Genomic DNA, 19,317 nt, shown 5'->3' with positions numbered 1-19,317 from the left:
TATTAGAGCAGACATCCCTACTTAATGATCTGGAGTTAAAGTTGCAGCCAATTCGCTAGCTGCTTTCCCCATATGCAACAAATGGGTGCATTGATCTATATGTAAACCTCCTATATCTTGGGCATTTATTGGGATACCACATAGGTGCAGCATGTTCACTGTATCTAATGCAATTTGACTCAGTTATTATTATCTAATCTTCTCACAATATTTCTTTTACTTTCAACACTTGTGATGTGGTTATGGAACACAATCTTTACTCATGGGGGCGTAAGGTAACTCTTCTAAAAAGAGACTAAAATAGATGTGCCGTTAACAGCTAAATATGGCATATGTCTCATAATTTTAACTTGATTGTAATCCTCTTAATTGATGCACCTTTAAGCTCTCCACCCTATTTATACCTATGCTTAACTTCATATGTGAAGACGATGTAAACGTCATTATTATATTTATCAGTTTGTCTACGCAACCAAATTATATGTACATATACAACAATGTTAATATTTATCATGTATTTGACACAGTTATAGCTAAGATGGTCCCCTGATAAAGGCACACATGCCGAAACAGTCGTATCTCTTATCTACTGCTAACCTTCCTATGATCTACAGTGACATCGAACATTTCAACTGAAACCAAACTGAATAATGAATTGTAATTTAATTGCTTTGTGTCTTTTAGACATATGATTATATTGCTGCTATATTTATGTTTTTTACTATTTCTTAAAGAAAATCAAAATAAACATTTGCATACAATAATTAAAAACTAAATAAAAAAATAATAAATATATTAATAATGGTATATATATTTTTTCTGCTGTTTTCTTTTGCGTTTATGTACATGATTTATTGTTAATAATCACATTGGTTTTTTGCTTATACAATTTCATGGATAGTTGTTCACTTGCTTATGTACTGGTTTCCCCCCCCCCCCAAATTAATTTCCCTACGACTAGCAAGTATATTGTATTTGTAGGGGTCCCTAATTTCTAAAATTATACTTGAAGTGTCATTCTGTTTTTCATGCATCCCAACTGAAGTCGTGTGTCCCTGATCCTTAACATCAGCTTCCACATCAGCTTCCACTTGAACCTCTGCAATTTATGGAGCAAAGACAACCAGAATATGAGATTCTGAAAATGTGTGATTTTTGGAAATTTCAACATTGTCTTTAAAGATTATTTTTCTAGTAAATACTCCTGGGAATATGCTTCTTCCGTTGATGCTCCCACATTAGTTCACCAATTTTTATTGGCAGGACTCTGATAAGCCTGGAGCTGCAGGAGGGGAGGGATAAGAGGGGGGGGGGGCGTCATTCTGTTTCATCCATGCTGAGAACAGTGTCAAGAATTTACTGAAGACCATGTGCGCTCATGAAGGGAAGAGTCAATTCAGTTGCTGTCCAACAGCATGCTGCAATGCACTGTGCTCAACACATTGCTGAGCCTCCATGCCCTTCAGACCACCATGCTTATGGTCTTCTGCTGTCTGGCTGTAGTGCCAGTCTTTAAGGGCTGCTGCAGGGCTCTTGAACACAGTATGAAATTATGGGAGTAAAACTTGGACTTCTTTGTAAACCAAATAAATGCCATAACCTTTTGAAAAGGGTGTGGACAGACTTTAAAATCAGCCTTTTCCAGGATGTTATTCAAGGTTCCCAAACCAAGATGAATTAGAGCATTTTCCTATGATATCTGTTCCCATAAGAACAATAGATAAGAAGTCAGTCCTAAACAAAGGATGCATTGCAATGTACAGCATCCCTTATTTTTTGTTGCATTCAGTTTCTTCTTGCCTCCATTTACTTGTACCTATTTTGTGCTCCTGCAGCTGAAACTTACAATTTTGCTCTACTTCTGGAAATTTTCCTTAGTTTTTTCTCCGTTCTGTTACTCCATTGGAGTTTTTTGCCTTGCGACTCTTGATTTCTAATCTTCATTTTCAATCACGATTCATAAGACAGCCTTTTTGGGGTTTTTCCTCATAATTGGGGGCCACTTCAGGAGTCACTTGACACTTTGGATGTATAAACTCAAGAGACCTTGTAAGCATCACGTTCTTTACAAAAGCTTGAAAATTGCTGTGATTACCCATGATCACAGTTCATGTGACAGAGGTGCCACTCTTTGTGTGTGATTGGAGTTACCTCCAAATAGTACAACATTAGAGGGGATGAGTTGGTGTTGATTGAGGTGCAGAGAGAGTCAGGATAAAGGCTTAATGTTCCCGATAGGGATAAGCCATCTCTCTTATGTTTTTCACTTGTAGGCATTTTTTATATAAGAGGTGAGACTGGGAGCAGTTGTTCTGGTGCAGATTAGGGCATACAAATTCTCCCTACTTCCACGGATAGAGTAATTTCACAGATACACGCACATGCACTCATCATACACTTGGGCCCATTTCACTAACATATACTCGATTACTCTATCAGCACTGAACCTGTGTAGAGAAAACTCCTAAACACCCTATATCTACACTGAGGTCAATAGGATCTGTTTGATACTGTCCTGAGTCATGATCTAAACAGCAATCTAAACAACAATAATCAAAATAGAGTACTTAATAATTGACAAGAAATAACCACCAACACTGTATTTAAAATTATGGTACTTTATCTAAAATTAGTCAAAGTAATTCAATCAAAGTAAATCATTATTCTCATAATTACCTATTCTAGCTAAATGTCATGAATGGGTCAGGACAGGTCTCTCAGTAGAAGTCTCCCAAGTCGCCGTCCTCACAGCATCGATCCTCACCAACGCAGGTTTGGGAAGAAGTGGCCTTAGACCGTCTCTAGGCTAACAATACTTATAGTAAATCTTGCAAATTAAAGAAACATAAAATGTTCTAAATGTCCGCTGAACCGCTGAGCAGAGCGAGCAGGAAAGGATGTAGCATCGCTACATTTGGAAAAATCTCCGCTCAGAAAAATCACAAAAATAAAAAGACGGAAGAAGGAAACTCGAGTTTTACAAATGTTTCTTTCACGTTCACATTTCCTCGGAACCAGCGCTGTAATCACAAAGTTCATTGTGGCTCCCTTGTCCTCCAAGGACACTTGGACTCTCGCCCAGAGCTGCTGTCCTCACGGAAAACTTTTAAACCAGGCGAAGACTGTGGTCAGATGACTCTCGACCATGTTCAGCAAGGCCTTCTCATCAAAATTCGATTACTCGAGTGCAGGCTTTAAACGGCAGCCATTTTTTGATAGGCCAAAACAGACCATCTTAATTAAAAGAGACAAAAACAACGTTACCACAGCATAGTGATTAAACAGTGTTAACCCCACTAATACCCTTTAGGGGGGTGCCGCTCGCTGGCGTGGACACAGGAGAACTTTGTCCCTCTTTTAAACTTTTACTATTGAGGAGTTTTATTCACGACGTCTTGTGTGCTGTATCTGGAGCCCGTTTCCTGCTGGGACTGCGAGGACCAGGGTGCGCTGCTGTGCAACCGGATTGAGCGCACCTGGTCACTCTTCCCGGCTCCTCCTCCTCCTCTCTCGCCTACATAACGCCTCGCGGCCCCCGCTTCGCGGGGGCCGCTCGCTGGCGTGGACACAGGAGAACTTTGTCCCTCTTTTAAACTTTTACTATTGAGGAGTTTTATTCACGACGTCTTGTGTGCTGTATCTGGAGCCCGTTTCCTGCTGGGACTGCGAGGACCAGAGTGCGCTGCTGTGCAACCGGATTGAGCGCACCTGGTCACTCTTCCCGGCTCCTCCTCTCTCGCCTACATAACGCCTCGCGGCCCCCGCTTCGCGGGTGCCGCTCGCTGGCGTGGACACAGGAGAACTTTGTCCCTCTTTTAAACTTTTACTATTGAGGAGTTTTATTCACGACGTCTGTGTGCTGTATCTGGAGCCCGTTTCCTGCTGGGACTGCCAGGACCAGGGTGCGCTGCTGTGCAACCGGATTGAGCGCACCTGGTTACTCTTCCCGGCTCCTCCTCCTCCTCTCTCGCCTACATAACGCCTCGCGGCCCCCGCTTCGCGGGAGCCGCTCGCTGGCGTGGACACAGGAGAACTTTGTCCCTCTTTTAAACTTTTACTATTGAGGAGTTTTATTCACGACGTCTTGTGTGCTGTATCTGGAGCCCGTTTCCTGCTGGGACTGCGAGGACCAGGGTGCGCTGCTGTGCAACCGGATTGAGCGCACCTGGTCACTCTTCCCGGCTCCTCCTCCTCCTCTCTCGCCTACATAACGCCTCGCGGCCCCCGCTTCGCGGGTGCCGCTCGCTGGCGTGGACACAGGAGAACTTTGTCCCTCTTTTAAACTTTTACTATTGAGGAGTTTTATTCACGACGTCTTGTGTGCTGTATCTGGAGCCCGTTTCCTGCTGGGACTGCGAGGACCAGGGTGCGCTGCTGTGCAACCGGATTGAGCGCACCTGGTCACTCTTCCCGGCTCCTCCTCTTCCTATTTAATTCCCGCGCTTACTACCGCGTTGCGGGACGCGTTGCGGGGCGTAGTCCGGGGCGAAGCCCGGGCAAAGGGCGGGCCCGTTTAAGCCCGTTCAAGCACGGACAAGACCGGACCGGGCCCTGTCCCTTTCCTTCACTCTTTCGCCGCGCACAAGGAAGCAAGTCACTATGGATACACGAGGTAAACTAACGAAATCACAACCGATAGTATCTGGAACATTGGATAATTTTATTATCAGGGCGAACTCTGTAATCCAAGGCGAACTGAACTTACTAAAAAGGCGTCTATCTGACGGAATTGCCAGTACACGTAGGTCATCTTTGGGCTTAATCGCATCTGCAGGCTCCCCTACAAACCTCGATGACTCACAAGCAGCATTGATGGACAGTATTGATCGTACAATTGAATCTGTATTATGTGACTTAAGATCTAGCTCCCCCTCATGTAGAGATACTCTTCAACCAATCCCTGAGGGTACGGATCATATTATGCACTCCCGATTGCCGGACCAGATGCTAAATCGAGCACAGTATATTGAGGAGGGTGCTGTTCCAAAAAGAAAACATGTGGGGGCCAATAAGAGAGGGAAAAAACCTAGACTTGATAGACCCCATACTAGTACTGTTAAAGCACCTATTCCAACATGTACTAGGCCTGCCCAAGTCAACAGTGGCATTCTCAAACCCCCATTGGAACAAACTGTATTGACGTCTAATACATCCATACATGTCTCTGATTGCGACTCAGAACCCGATGAGGCCTCCTGCCGATATAATGATATTGTAAAAACTGCTATCAAGGGTCTTCTTACTTCATTGACTGTTAGGTTTGATGCAATTGACATTAGGCTTAAGGAAATAGAAAGGGTCGTTACAGCCCCGGCAAATGTATTAGTGAGCAGAGCCAAACCGTGTGCTGTATGTGAAGCAAGAAAAGCGGACTCACATTTTTCCTCCCTTTCTATTCCCTTGGGCTCCCCAAACCCACTCCAAAGGAAGGAAATCCTTCCATTTGGAACCCGCGATCCCATGTCAAACATACCAGAACCTACTCCAATTACTTCTCTGCTGGTATCCCCTGCCTTACAACATACATCCTCTGTGCCTGCCCAATGTCAATCACAATCCCAAACTAAGAACATAGTTACAGTACCCAACCCACAACATGCAGATTCGGACCAAAATAATAAGGATCCAAGAGCCAACACTAATTCAAATAAGGTCCTAACAAATAGGAGAAATATAATCAATCTCCCACCAGAAGCCTCACCTTATGTTGTTGTTCTAACAGGCGTCCCGGAACTTGTTAATTCATCGCCTGAATCCTATGCATCTTTAAAAAACAAAGTCATTAACTGACTCAACAAGCATAGGCCCCTCCCCCCAAATGTAAGGTCACAGGTTCTAATGGTTAGAAGGGTTCTTTGGCTCGGTAGCACTACAAAGAACATTAAGGGTGACTGTATTTTGGTTAATTTCAGCAACCGCTTAACAGCTCCCTATATTCTTAATTGGACTGGTGGTAATAGTACTTCCCTTATTAATTCTTTGCCTCTGTCTTTTTTCTATCCCCCAATTCATACTTTTTTCCAGGATGATACGGATGATAATTGGTTTAAAGTTGGGGGCAATGGGGCTAGAGGCAGGCCTAGGCGCGTCCATTTCGATGAGCCTTTGTCTTCTGGCTATTCAACTTTTAACAGGTATGCCTGTCTCGAGGATGTCGATTGACTTCCCCAGGAAGGCTCTACTTCTGTTCTACCTCCTCCAGTGCTTCCACTTTCTAATTGCCACCCCATCTCTCCTGTTTTTATTCCTGTTCCTATTACCACTCCTACTTCTCCGAATTTGTGTGAGTCTCCCGCTTGTAAAATTCTTGTAGCTCCTTCCAATTCCACAACAAAATACAAAGTGCTCTCATGGAATATAGCCGGTCTACCCAGTAAACTTGACTGCCCAATTTGGGGCTCCTTTATAGACCTCCACCAAATTTGTTGCTTTCAAGAAACCTGGGCAAGACAAGATTACCATCGATTGGGTTATGCTACTTATTCAATTCCGGCGGTGTGGGCCGGTCGTGGCCGCCCTTCTGGCGGTTTGACTACTTGGGTTGCTACTCACCTAGGATGTATTGTTACTAAATTTGAAACTGGGTCTGATGATATTCTATGCTTGATATTGGATTGGGGCTTAGATAACAAACTGGCGGTGATTAATGTATATGCCAGACCCGTGAATTTTTGTGCGGAATCCCGGGTGATTGAGGCCCTCTCGAATGTTTTAATTGGAATACCCGACCACATAACGCTTCTTATAGCTGGTGATTTTAACTCTCATTTTGAACCACTCGAGGGCTTGGTGGACCAAATAAACCTGGAAGAGGACGAAATCTGGAATATTCCTCAGGTTTCTGGTCCAATGGCTAGGGCCTGGACACCTTTGGCTATCCAGATTACCTCCTTGACAATGGTCCACTCTATTAGGGCTTGCAATGGTCGAACTATTCTAGATAACCCTCCTAAGCCCACATTTAATAAACCAGGTAGAGAGGCCAGGCTTGATTATATTTTTGTTCAAGCCAAGGACTGGAATAGAGTCCTTGATTTTCAAGTCATCCCAAGGGGGGAGAGTGACCATAATCCTCTTATACTGGATGTCTCCTTATCTGGTTTGTCCCCTCTAGATTTAGCGTCACCACCTAATTCGGAGCCATCGGACTCAGCTATTCTTTCTAATAATAAGCGGAGAATTAAATGGACCAAAATGGTTCGCAATGATAAAGAAATATCCCAAGTTTATGCTGCAGTCGCCTCGGTTCTAAACAATATAGCGGAGATCCTAGAGCAGTATTCCCCCCCAAACTATCATGAGAAACTGGCAACTGCCCATCAGGAATTGTTTCTTATGCTGTCTGGGTTATTTAACCCTATTATTCCTTGTAAAAAGGGATTTGTCAACCAGCCTAACTGGTACAATAAGACCTGCATATCGGCAAAGAGCGACCTACTCGGTGCTATAAAGAAGAAAGCCTCTAAGGCTGACATCCAACACAAGAGACAGATTTATAGATCCCTGATACATTTTGCCAAATTGGAATGGGCTTCTGAAAATTGGGAGAATTTAACATCTGCCCTAAAATCAAGAGATTCAAGGAGATTTTGGTTGATTGTATCTACTGGGACAACCGAACCTCCCGCAATTGTAATTAATAACATTGCCCCAGAAGCCTGGGAAACCCACTTTAGTACTCTCTATAGGGGCCCGACGTCTGCCCCTGCGAGCCCATTACACGCAGTACCAAGCCGGGACCACCTAATTTTTACGTTAACTGAAACCCAGCTTGCAATTTCCCAACTCCCTGCTGGGAAAGCACCAGGATTGGATGGGGTACCAGGTGATTTGTATAAACACGAACCTAGTGTATGGGCACCATATCTTACATTACTGTTTAACGCTATCCTCGACGGCTTGCCTATTCCCCCTACTTGGTTAGGCGCCGAAGTTGTGCCTATCTTTAAAAAAGGATCCCCACTGTTGCCAGGGAATTACAGGCCTATTAGCTTGATAGACGTTGCACAAAAACTCTTCTCGAGGCTGATCCTGAATCGTATTATGGAATGGGTTGAGTCATCTGAGATCTTGAGCAACTATCAAGCTGGCTTCCGAAAGAGCGTTTCCACAACTGATCAGATTTTTAGGTTGTGTATGCTCTTCTGGAAAACAGTAAAGATAGAGGGGGGGTCCCTCTATACAGTTTTTGTCGATCTCCGCGCGGCTTTCGACTTAGTTCCCCGCACAAAATTATGGACCGTGCTACAAGATCTAGGCCTTCCAGGGCCTCTCTTGCACATACTGGTGCGTCTCCATACTAATAATTATGCGAGGGTAAGATGTGGTAGAGGTCGCAGCCTCTCAGCTAGTTTCCCTGTTGAAAGAGGGGTAAGACAGGGGTGTGTCTTGGCGCCCACGCTGTTTTGCCTTTATGTAAATGGTATCATTTCTCATTTAAATGATGTACCCAACAGAGATGCTCCACGTCTTGCGGGTACTGGCATTTCGGCCATTAAGTTTGCCGATGATACGTTGCTTCTAGCCAAGACCCCTATGGGGTTACAACGTGTCTTGGATGGTTTTGTATCCTTCTGTATTGATCGGGGGTTGGAGATCAATACGGCTAAGACCAAATTTATGATCTTCAACCCCCCTAGGTCCCTTCGACCCAATCCTACCATAAATGGAACCAGCTTAGAAAGAGTCCACACTTTCGAGTATTTGGGTCTAACACTCAACGAGAAAATGACCTGGTCTCACCATCAGATCAAATCAAATTTAAAGTTAAATCAAAGGGTAGGGGGAATCCTGAAACTATGGAACCAATCTATGACCCATCCGATTGGTCCGCCTCTGGAAATCTATAAAATGCAGGCTCGTGGGGCTTTAATTTATGGCGGCGAACTCTGGGGCATTGATTGTGCCCCTGAGATTGCCGCTACGGAAAACAAGTTCTTACGGAACCTGTCTGCCCTTCCACCTAGCACGCCGTTACTTCCCCTTAGGCTCGATATGGGACTAAGACCGATAAGGGAGGAACTTGGCGTGAAGCCTTTAACTTTTTGGAGGCGTCTCTGGACAACCCCTGAACTTTTGAGCTATCGCTCTGAACTTATGGAACTCTACCTTCACCCAGCCCTGGGCAAAATCCCATGGCTGAATTATGTCAAAAATGAATTTATTAAGCTGGGCCTACAGACCCATTGGACAAAACCCCTAGAGGCCTGTGCGACTATACCCCGTAAAGAACTTGTTGCACTATACCACAATTTTAATCTCTCGGCAACTCTTGCAAATCAGAACTTGGGATCAATGACCACTACTTTTTTAATCACTAAGGATCACTATAGATTGGAAACCGTCCTGAATGACATAAATCCTGTCGCCCTGAGAAAACTATTTTTACAATGGCGATATAACGCACTTCCAGTTAGAGCACTCACCAGTAGGTGGCACCCCCCTACCGTAAAAAATTGTCCTACATGCTCTAGTGAGCTGGAGGACGATATTCATTTAATGTTTTTTTGCCCTATGTACACTAAATCTAGGAAGAAATGGATTGCTCCTATTTGTAGGAGTTGGGGATTTAGACGACATTTAGATGTCTATAGGCTGCTGAAAAGTGATTTATCTCCTTCTACTGTTTTTGCTATCAGCAAGTACTTAGCAGCAATATGGTATATTAGAAGAATTCACCTGCCGAAATGAAATGTAAATTGTTTATCTCTGGCTAGGACTATGTTGCAATTCCCCTATTCGTAATTGTATTCTCCCCAGTTTATAGTGTATTTTTTATTAATGAATGATTTATTTCTTTAAGATAATCTGTGTGATTTAAATGCATTTGTATGATTTCTTTTATGATTCACTGAATCGAAATAAAGATTTGAAAGAAAAAAGAAGTATGTAATTATCTAGCCTTTGCAACACAGAAAAGCATTAGTACACGTTATTTCAAAAGTGTTTTGTGCTTTAAAACAAACAGCACTTAGCAACATTCATTTAATTAAACCTGCACGTTATTATTAAGCAACATGAATGCATTCCCACGTGTAGTTTTCTCTTGTTAGTTCGTTTTGATTAATCAGAATTTCACACAAAACAAATAATTAATAGTTACAAATTAATATTTTTAATTTTCGACATATAGACAAACCGGAGCTTAAAAAACCCAATAGATTTTCAACAGAAAACTCTGCTCCAGCAATCCCCCCTTTGGTGATATTATCACCAAATAAACAACCCAAAAAAAAAAAAATTTAGTAAAATTTAGTCCCATTTTAGGAGAAACTGGAAATGTCTTTTTCTCCTTACACAACACTACACACCAGACTCCCTTTCATCATCCCTCTTTGTTTCCAAGTAAACACTCTCTCTCAATTCTTCGAATTCTATTTCTTGTGGTTCTCTTTTTGACCTCTTATTTCTCTTTTCTAAATTTCTTTTGATTAATTTCTTTTTCCCTCCCCTGTTTTTACAACATAAACACACCAATGTTAGTATCTATAAAGCAACAATTATACAGGTCAAAGGAAACAATATCTTACCTATAATAGTACTACCTATTTTTGCAATAAAACTCTTAACAGCAACTATTTTATTAGCTATTTTGGTCCAAATACTCTCAGCTTCCAGTGGTACTAATTCTTCATGCAAATCAGTAATATTTTTGATATAGACCTTCAGGTCTTTGCTTTCGTCAGGAATGTAAGTGCAACAATGTTGAACCTTCAGCATTCCACAGACTCCACCCTCTTTGGCCAATAGAATATCAAGGGCAAGTCGATTTTGCATAGACATGGCACGTACGGCAATCATCTCCGTATTCACCAAAAGAAACCCTCCAGCGGTATTTGTCGATAAGCGATCCACCACTGTTGACAGTTTCCGAATTCCATAAGCATTCAAAGAAATTCCCACTGCTGGAATTAAAGCTCCAAAAATATCACCTACAATTTCAGACCAAGTTTCTCTCTTAAAACGTGTTAGTAAATTAATATGTTCTACATCTTCTATTCTATCTATATGAAAGATCTTTGGAAAGACCAGGCCCACATAACACGTGCCATACCAATGGTCAGGCAACCTGTAATAAGCCTTGTTCCCACAAACATAATACACTCCTGGGAAAATTGGATCTTCTCCTCCCTTGAAACCCCATCCTGTTGCAATGAAATATCTATCATAACACTCACTAGTCCCAACAAAATATGTATCATATTGGGATTTCCTCCTTGTAATGCACAGCTTACCCTTCTGTGGTGCATCTAGAGCTAAAGTTGGACTAGCCCCATTTCTCAATTCTTTTCCCATCTCAATGTCCCAAATTGTCTCACTCATTTTATATTTCCCTGCCTTTTCATGCATGCTCATTCTCCTTTCCTCCACCATATTTAGGAAAGCCTTCTCCTCTTCTTTCAGACTGCAAGTTAAATTGTTCTTAAAAATGTAATCTAATGTTAATTCTTCTTTTTCAATAAAAATCTCACCAAAAATATTAGCTTCTTTAGCTGGATTCAGCTTTTTGTTCATAGGCAATTGCCCAAAAATGTTATCTTTGTTAGACATCTCATAATCTATTTTCCCTAACAAATAAAAAACACTACTCAACACACTACAAGAAATTCCATACGTAGCTGGTAAATGGTGATAAGTAACACCCTCTGAAACGGATGCAGGTAACTGCATACATACGTAGCAATCCCTAACTTCCATTGTCTTCACATATTCATATAACAACTTCGAAAAAACATTGCTAGAAAAATCATTAATTGACCTATCTTTATGTATGTAAGTATTACTAATTCTAGTTGGAACCACTTTTTGTGAACTCTTCCCTACATTAGTCACATTCTCTGTATGCATCTCAAATGTACCTATTGTAACTCTAAAAGTAACTAATAAAGCTAAAACACCCCATAGTAGCATTAATAATCCAGTACAGCAACAGCACATTTTACACCATCTTCTTAGAAAGGCACATCTACTTTGGTTATTCTCTATGTTAGCCATTTTTACTACTTTGACCGTGTCTTTTGACTTAGCCTCTACTACTCCACTACACAACTAATTTTTCAGTCTTTCTTCTTATCACTTTTCTCCAAGTGATTTCTTCTGTTCACTCAATTTGGATACTCATCACTCTTTACTTCATCTTCTTCAACATCAAATTGTATTAAATCTCCAACAATATCCTCAGTATCCGACTTTTCTCCAATGTCAGTCAAGATTACTTTCAGGATTTCACCTGTATCTTCCTCAACCACTTCTCGTACGGTCTCCTCTGGATTTCCTTGACTTTCTGCCTCTTCACCTTCAGACAGTGCCACGTACGTCCATTCCGGCGACCTATACTTCTGGTTAGGTTTTCTTATCCTTTTGATCTCCTCTGGTTCTTTTGACTCTTTTCGCTTTTCACCTTTTACTGGATTCTGACTCGACACCTCATTCACTTGTTCAGCTTTCGAGGTATTTGCTCGTATCAGTCTGTATCTCAGCCTCTTTATTCTGTTATTAGGCCAAAGATCTCCTCTTACAACCTTTTTTGGTCTTGTTTCTTTATTATTTCTTTCTCCAATCCAAGTTCTCTTTCTCAGAACTCGACCCTCTGATTTCTCATTTTCACTTTCATCCGATTCTGTTTCAAATGCCTCTTGTTCTTCAGCAGTTTTCTTTCGCTCCACAGTCTTTTCCACCACTGTTTGAGACTTCCCTATTTCTGTCCCTCCTCGGGTCTCCGACACGCAATCTTCTTGCTGTCTACTTGTCCCTTTACCTAGCTTATCAAGAATGTTCCCTACACCTCCTCGGGGGTCTTCCGCAATCTGTCCCTCTCTATCTTCTTCTGACCCTGCTTCTTCAGGTATAATCTCAAGTGGTTCTTCAATCTCCTCTTCTGATTCAGGAGTAGTCTCTGTGGAATTGCTCTTTTCTCTTCTTTTTCCTCCACTGCTTGTTTGAACTTCAGGCTCTCTTACAGAATCTGATCTCCCTTCTGAGACTCTCAATGGTTCTCTTGAAGCCTCCTCTGATTCTCTTTCAGAATTTCGATTTTTTCTCACTGGTTCTGTGTCTTCATCATCACTGGAATCTGACTCTTCAAAATACTCCTTACCAGTCCCATCCTTTGGGTTTGGAACTCTCAGAGTATGACTCGCATGTACCCAGTTTTTCACACCAGCACACATCACTGCAGTTGTCGTAGTCAGAATGACTTGTCTTGGCCTTCCCCACCTTGGAACCAAGCAATTTCTTCTTCTGTGTACTTTAATCCTCACCCAGTCCCCTGGACTCAGATCATGAGCTTGCTTCTTCTCAAGTGTAGTAGCGTCTTCTCCAACCTGGTGAAACACAGAATGAACTGCGTCAGCCAGGCCTTTACAGTAATCCAAAATCATGTCATCAGTTATTGTCATCAACTTATTGACAGGTACAAATGCATGACGCATTGCACGTCCCATCAAAATCTCATGTGGACTCAAACCAGTAGTTCTATCTGGAGTAGATCTAATAGTCATTAGCACTAGAGGCAAGACATCAGGCCATTTCATTCCAGTGGCTAAACACATCTTACCAATCCTGTTCTTGATCGTGCCATTAATCTGCTCCACCACGCCAGAAGCCTCTGGCCTGTATGCACAATGTAGCTTCTGCTGTATGCTCAATGCTTCACAAATCAAACTCATGAGTTCATTATAGAAGTGTCCACCTCTATCAGACTCAATCGTTACTGGAAACCCGTACCTAGGAATCAACTCTCTCAACAGTAACTTTGCCACTGTTACTCCATCATTTCTCCTAGTCGGATAGGCCTCCACCCATCTTGAGAACAAACAGACTACCACTAGAACATACCTCAATCTGTTCACTTGGGGCATTTCAATGAAATCAATCTGCATTCTCGTGAAAGGACCACCTTCTCTGCCTATCGTTCCCAGACTCACCACTGTCTTTTTCTCAGTGTTAAATTGCTGGCAAATCAAACATCTTTGACAGATGCTCTCTGCAATTGTCCTGAACTTTGCATTGTACCAAGTCTGCTTAAAAGACCTGATCATCGCATCCCTTCCCAAATGTCCCTGGCCATGATACATCCTTGCCATTGTTGACAACATAGAGTTAGGCATGACTGGTCTACCATCTCTATAGACCCAAACATGGTCTGTTTCTCTTGGGGCACAACCTGCCTTGATCCAGTCTTTCTTTTCTTCCTTTCCTGTCTCATCCTGCAACTGTTTCACCTCATCCCACATTTCTAGGACATTAGTAAACATCACAGAACAAAAAGACATTTCCCCTTCTCGTTCCCTATTAATCGAGTGATTATTTTTCGCACAATACTGTGCAATGTCATTTGCAAATCTGTTTCCAAGAGTTACAAAATCATCTCCTTGTCCATGAGCAGCACATTTCACAACTGCTAATTCTTTAGGCAGCTGTATCGCCTCAAGTAATTTTCCAATCACTTCAGCATTCTTTATTGGAGTCCCACTCGACGTCAAGAAACCTCTCTGCAGCCAAAGCTGGCCAAAATCATGCACAACTCCAAATCCATACTGACTATCAGTCATCACAGTCACTCTCAGATTCTCTCCAATTTTGCAAGCTTTTGTCAAGGCCACCAATTCAGCAACTTGAGCAGATTTCACTCCTTTCAATGGTGATGCTTCCATAACTTCTGAAACCTTGCACACTGCATATGCTGCACTCAGCACACCCTCATCATTCCTCAGACACGATCCATCCACAAACAGCACATGATCACTCTCAAGCAATGGAAGATCTCTTATGTCTGGTCTCGGTTTTGTACAGTAATCAAGCACATCCAAACAATTGTGATCATCTTCTGTTTTCACACCCACATTTTCAATATCCGGCAACAATGTCGCTGGATTCACATTCGCACATCTCTCAAGATTCACATTTGATGCTCCCAGTATGACTTTCTCATATTTAGTCAGCCGACTATGTGACATGTACTGAGTTCTGCTTCTTGTCAAAAGAATTGCCACATTATGAGGTACGAATACCCTTACAGGATATCCCATTATGATTCCCTCACTCTGTTCCAGACTTCTGCATGTTGCAGCCACAGATTTCAAACAACCTGGTAAACCTACAGCTACAGGGTCAAGTGTCGATGAGAAGTACGCAATAGGCCTCCTCAGCTGTCCATGCTTCTGAATTAACACTGAAAGTGCACATCCATTTCTCTCACTGCAGTACAACTCAAACTCTTTTTCATAGTCTGGCATACCCAAAGCAGGGGCTTCATACATTCTGCTCTTCAGCTCTTCAAATGCTGCCATTTGTTCTCCATCTAGTTCCAATGGGTCTTTTACCTCACTCTTTGTCAGCTTAATCAGTGGTCTTGCTATCAGAGAGAAGTTACTAATCCACTGACGACAATAACCCACCATCCCCAGGAACATTCTCACTTCCCTCTGGGTCGTTGGGGCCTTCATTCCCCTGATGATTTTAATCCTGTCATCAGTCACCTTTCTCAGACCTTTTTCAATATTGTGTCCAAGATAATGCACCTCTTTTTTGCAAAATTGCAATTTGGCTGGAGATACTTTTAACCCTCCATCTGCCAGATGATTCAGTAAAGCTATAGTATCTACTTCACAAGCTTCACGTGTCTTTGATGCCACAAGTAGGTCATCAATATACTGCACTAGTACTGAGTTTTCAGGCATGATTAAACTCTCCAATGATTTTTTCAATAACTGATTGAATATCGAAGGACTCTCTGTATACCCCTGTGGGATACGACACCATGCTAAAATACGCTGGCCAAACATAAATGCAAAAATCGGCTGGCTGTCATGATGCAATGCAATTGAAAAGAAAGCATGACACAAATCAATCACTGTGTACCACTCAGCATCATGTGGAATCTGATACAAAATCACTGACGGATTTGGCACAATGGGACAACATGCCACCACAATTTTGTTAACTTTTCTCAAATCTTGTACAATCCTGAACTTCCCATTAGGCTTCTTTAGCCCCATTATCGGTGAGTTACACGGACTACTCAGTAGTTCTCTCAAAACTCCTTGCTGAATCATTTTCTCAATAATAGGAGTTATTCCTTCAATTATTTCTGGTGTCATTTTGTACTGAGGAATGTTAGGATAAGTAATTCCCTCTTTCACTGAAATTTTTACAGGATCTACATTATTCATCAATCCCACATCCTCTCCAGTAAAATCCCAAACTGTCCTTTTCACTGTGTCTCTCAGCTCTTGAGGCAAATCCTCCGGATCAAACACAGCATATGCACCAACCATTTCACTCTCTCTATTTCCTAGAGTCATTCGGTACAAAACATCCTCATCTGGTGTTTCAAAAGCTATTCCATCCGGCGTACAAAAAATTGTACAGTTCATTTTGCATAGCAGATCCCTGCCTAACAAGTTCACTGGACTAGTGTCACAGACAATAAATCTGTGCATGTCTGAAAATTTCCCTATTTGTACCCTTACTGGTTCAGTAAGACGTGTCTTGATTTGTGTATTGGCTACACCCACTACTTGGATTGCTTCATCCGAGAGAGGAAGATTTCTAATATCTGCTGACCTGACAGTTGATCTTGTCGCACCTGTGTCCACTAAAAAAGTAACACTCTCTTCATTTATTTTCCCATCTACAAATGGTCCTGCCTGGTCTATTTCTAGAGTTGCACCAAGTATGCACTCTTCCTCCTCTTTTCGGCACCGTCAATAGTCACCTTCAGACTCACTCCCTTCATTCTTTAACAAATACTGTTGTATCTGGTTAGAACGCCTTTGTTTGTTTACCTGCTCCTCATTGTAGAATCCTGAATCCTGATTGTACTTTTGTGACCCTCTATTCTGCGGCAAGGGCGGTTTTGGCTCTTGACTCTGCTGTCTCACAACCTTCTGTTGTTGCTGCTGTTGATTATTCCCCTCGTTCTGCACCTGTTGATTTAATGTTTTACCCTCATTATTCGCTAATGGTGGATTAGTACATTCAGATCTCCAATGTCCCAGTTGGCCACAGTTGTGACAAGGAAATTTCTTTTTTGCTTCCTCAAGATTCCCCTTTCCTTTCCCTGCATATCTGGGCCTATTCCCTGCATTATTTGCCTGTTCCACCAACTGTGCTTCCTGTCTTTCCGCAACTTTCACTTGTGCCCACATTGCTTTTTCTTTCAGCTTTCTCTGTTTTGCTTCAATTTCATCACTGAAGTATTTTGCATGTCTCAGAATCTCATCTATTTTCTTACTCTGCCAGTCCACTGTATGCTCACGAATTCTCTCACTAATCTCAGGTCTCAGGCCATATACAAATCTGTATACAAAATGACTCAAATCTTTGTCACCCAGGTGCTCATCCCCGCTGAATTGTTTAAAAGCCAGTATCAGCCTTTCATAAAAAGCATGAACTGATTCTTTTGCTTCCTGATGTGTTCGATCTATTTTAACCCAGTCTGTCTCTTTTGGAGGTACTTTACTTTTCAGGTATACAATCACCTGATCATACTTCCTCATTACCTCTGGATCTGGTGCTCCTGTTCTCTGATCTCTTGGATATTCCTCAGTAGGCCAACTTACAACTATTTTACACTCAGCCCACAAGTCTGCTGGAACAATTATATCAAACAGACTATTCAGGTCAATCCACAGCACTTTTGACAATTTCACAAACCTATCTACCTGCCTATACCACTCGACAGGCTTTTCTCTCAGTCGAGGGAAATCATTCGTAAATGATAAAATATCCTGTCTGGTCCATGGAACATGTACATATCCTCCTCCAGGTATTTCTCTCATAGGATAAGCATCCACTGTTTTCTCTTTTTCTCTCATAGGAAATGCTGAATAAGTCCTGTCCACTGATTCTTCCCTTTTCTTGTACCACCTATCCTTCCACTTCTCTACATCACCCCATCTTCGCAACAATGCGACCATTTCCTTAATCTGTCCTGTTCTACCAGTACCATTCAGATTTTCAATATCTTTGTCTGTGAAATCCATCCTGTAAGACTTCTGCAAAGCTTTCACCTTATCAATGTCAACTCCCTGCTCATTTGCTACTGCTCTTAACCTGTCATGTGTATTTCTTGCTCTCCAGGTAATGTTTTTGCACATAAATAATAGTTCGCCATCATGATGGTTTTTTAGAATTTCTGTAGGAATTGTCCCTGCAACAAGCTCCTCTAATTCTACACGTAACCTGGCCACATCAATTGCCTGTGAATCTTTATCCCTCTTTTGAAGGACTCTCATCCAATCATTCAAATCTTCAGCTGTTATTTCAGTAGTTTTTCTCACTGGAACCACTTTCTTTTGTGGTTCTAAAATTGGCATCCCTGAACAACTAGCTTCACTAGCATCCAATCTCGAATTAGACTGTACCTCTAATCCTTCACTACATGTGTCATGTCTGGATTGTCTCAGATCACTACTTTCTGTCCTTTTTCCTGAGTCTCCTGAGGGACCAGCCAAACTTGTTATCTTATTCCCAACATATGGAATCACCAAACCATTTTCACCTGTCCTCTGCTTATCAAAAATAGGCATAACCGGACCTATGGTTACAGGCACCGTAACAGCTTCCAGATTCTTTGTCAGCTCCCTAATCTTTTCAGTCAGCTCTGATGTAGTTCTGGCTAATTCTCTCGTATTCTCGTCACCACATCGATTCTCTCTCTCCCTGAAAGGATTACCACTTCTTAACTCAGGTGTCACATTTTCTGACTCAATGATACGCAATGTATCTCTTATCGGAGAAACAACTGGTGTGCTCTCTTCTGGTTCTGGTCTATATGGAGGTGGTCTCTTGTAAATCATGTCATTCAAGACCTCATCCTCATACTCATTAACTCCATATCTTTTCACTTCTGCCTCAGGAACCCTTTCCGCACCCTTCCTTTCTTCTCTCTCGTCAACTGTTCTCATAGGATATAATCCCTCTGACATGCTAGCATCTCTCCATCTCTTCATTCGATCATGATGAGTTTCACGATCATGTTTCCTCCCAAACATGTATCTATAGTTGCCTCCAGACCTCTGTTTTTCTCGCTCATGTACTTCCTCTTCCCATTCCACTAAAGCCTCAAACTGTGTCGGCCTTGGTCTTGGGTCAAGACACAACATCTTTTCCCGTAAATTTCTCAACACGGCCAGATTAAATGAACCATGTTCTGGGAATGCTAGGACACCATCTTCCCTAGTATACCTAACCCAATTCTCCAGCCATATACAGGTATGATACCCATATCTCGCAGCCATGAAGGATGCAGGCGTTTTCGTTGGAGGTAACAATTCACCTTCTCTTGTTTTAACATCTTTAGCCTTGTCAAAC

This window comes from Triturus cristatus, chromosome 7 (genome assembly GCF_964204655.1).
Source record: "Triturus cristatus chromosome 7, aTriCri1.1, whole genome shotgun sequence".
Lineage (NCBI taxonomy): Eukaryota > Metazoa > Chordata > Amphibia > Caudata > Salamandridae > Triturus > Triturus cristatus.
This window is presented reverse-complemented; position numbering follows the sequence as displayed.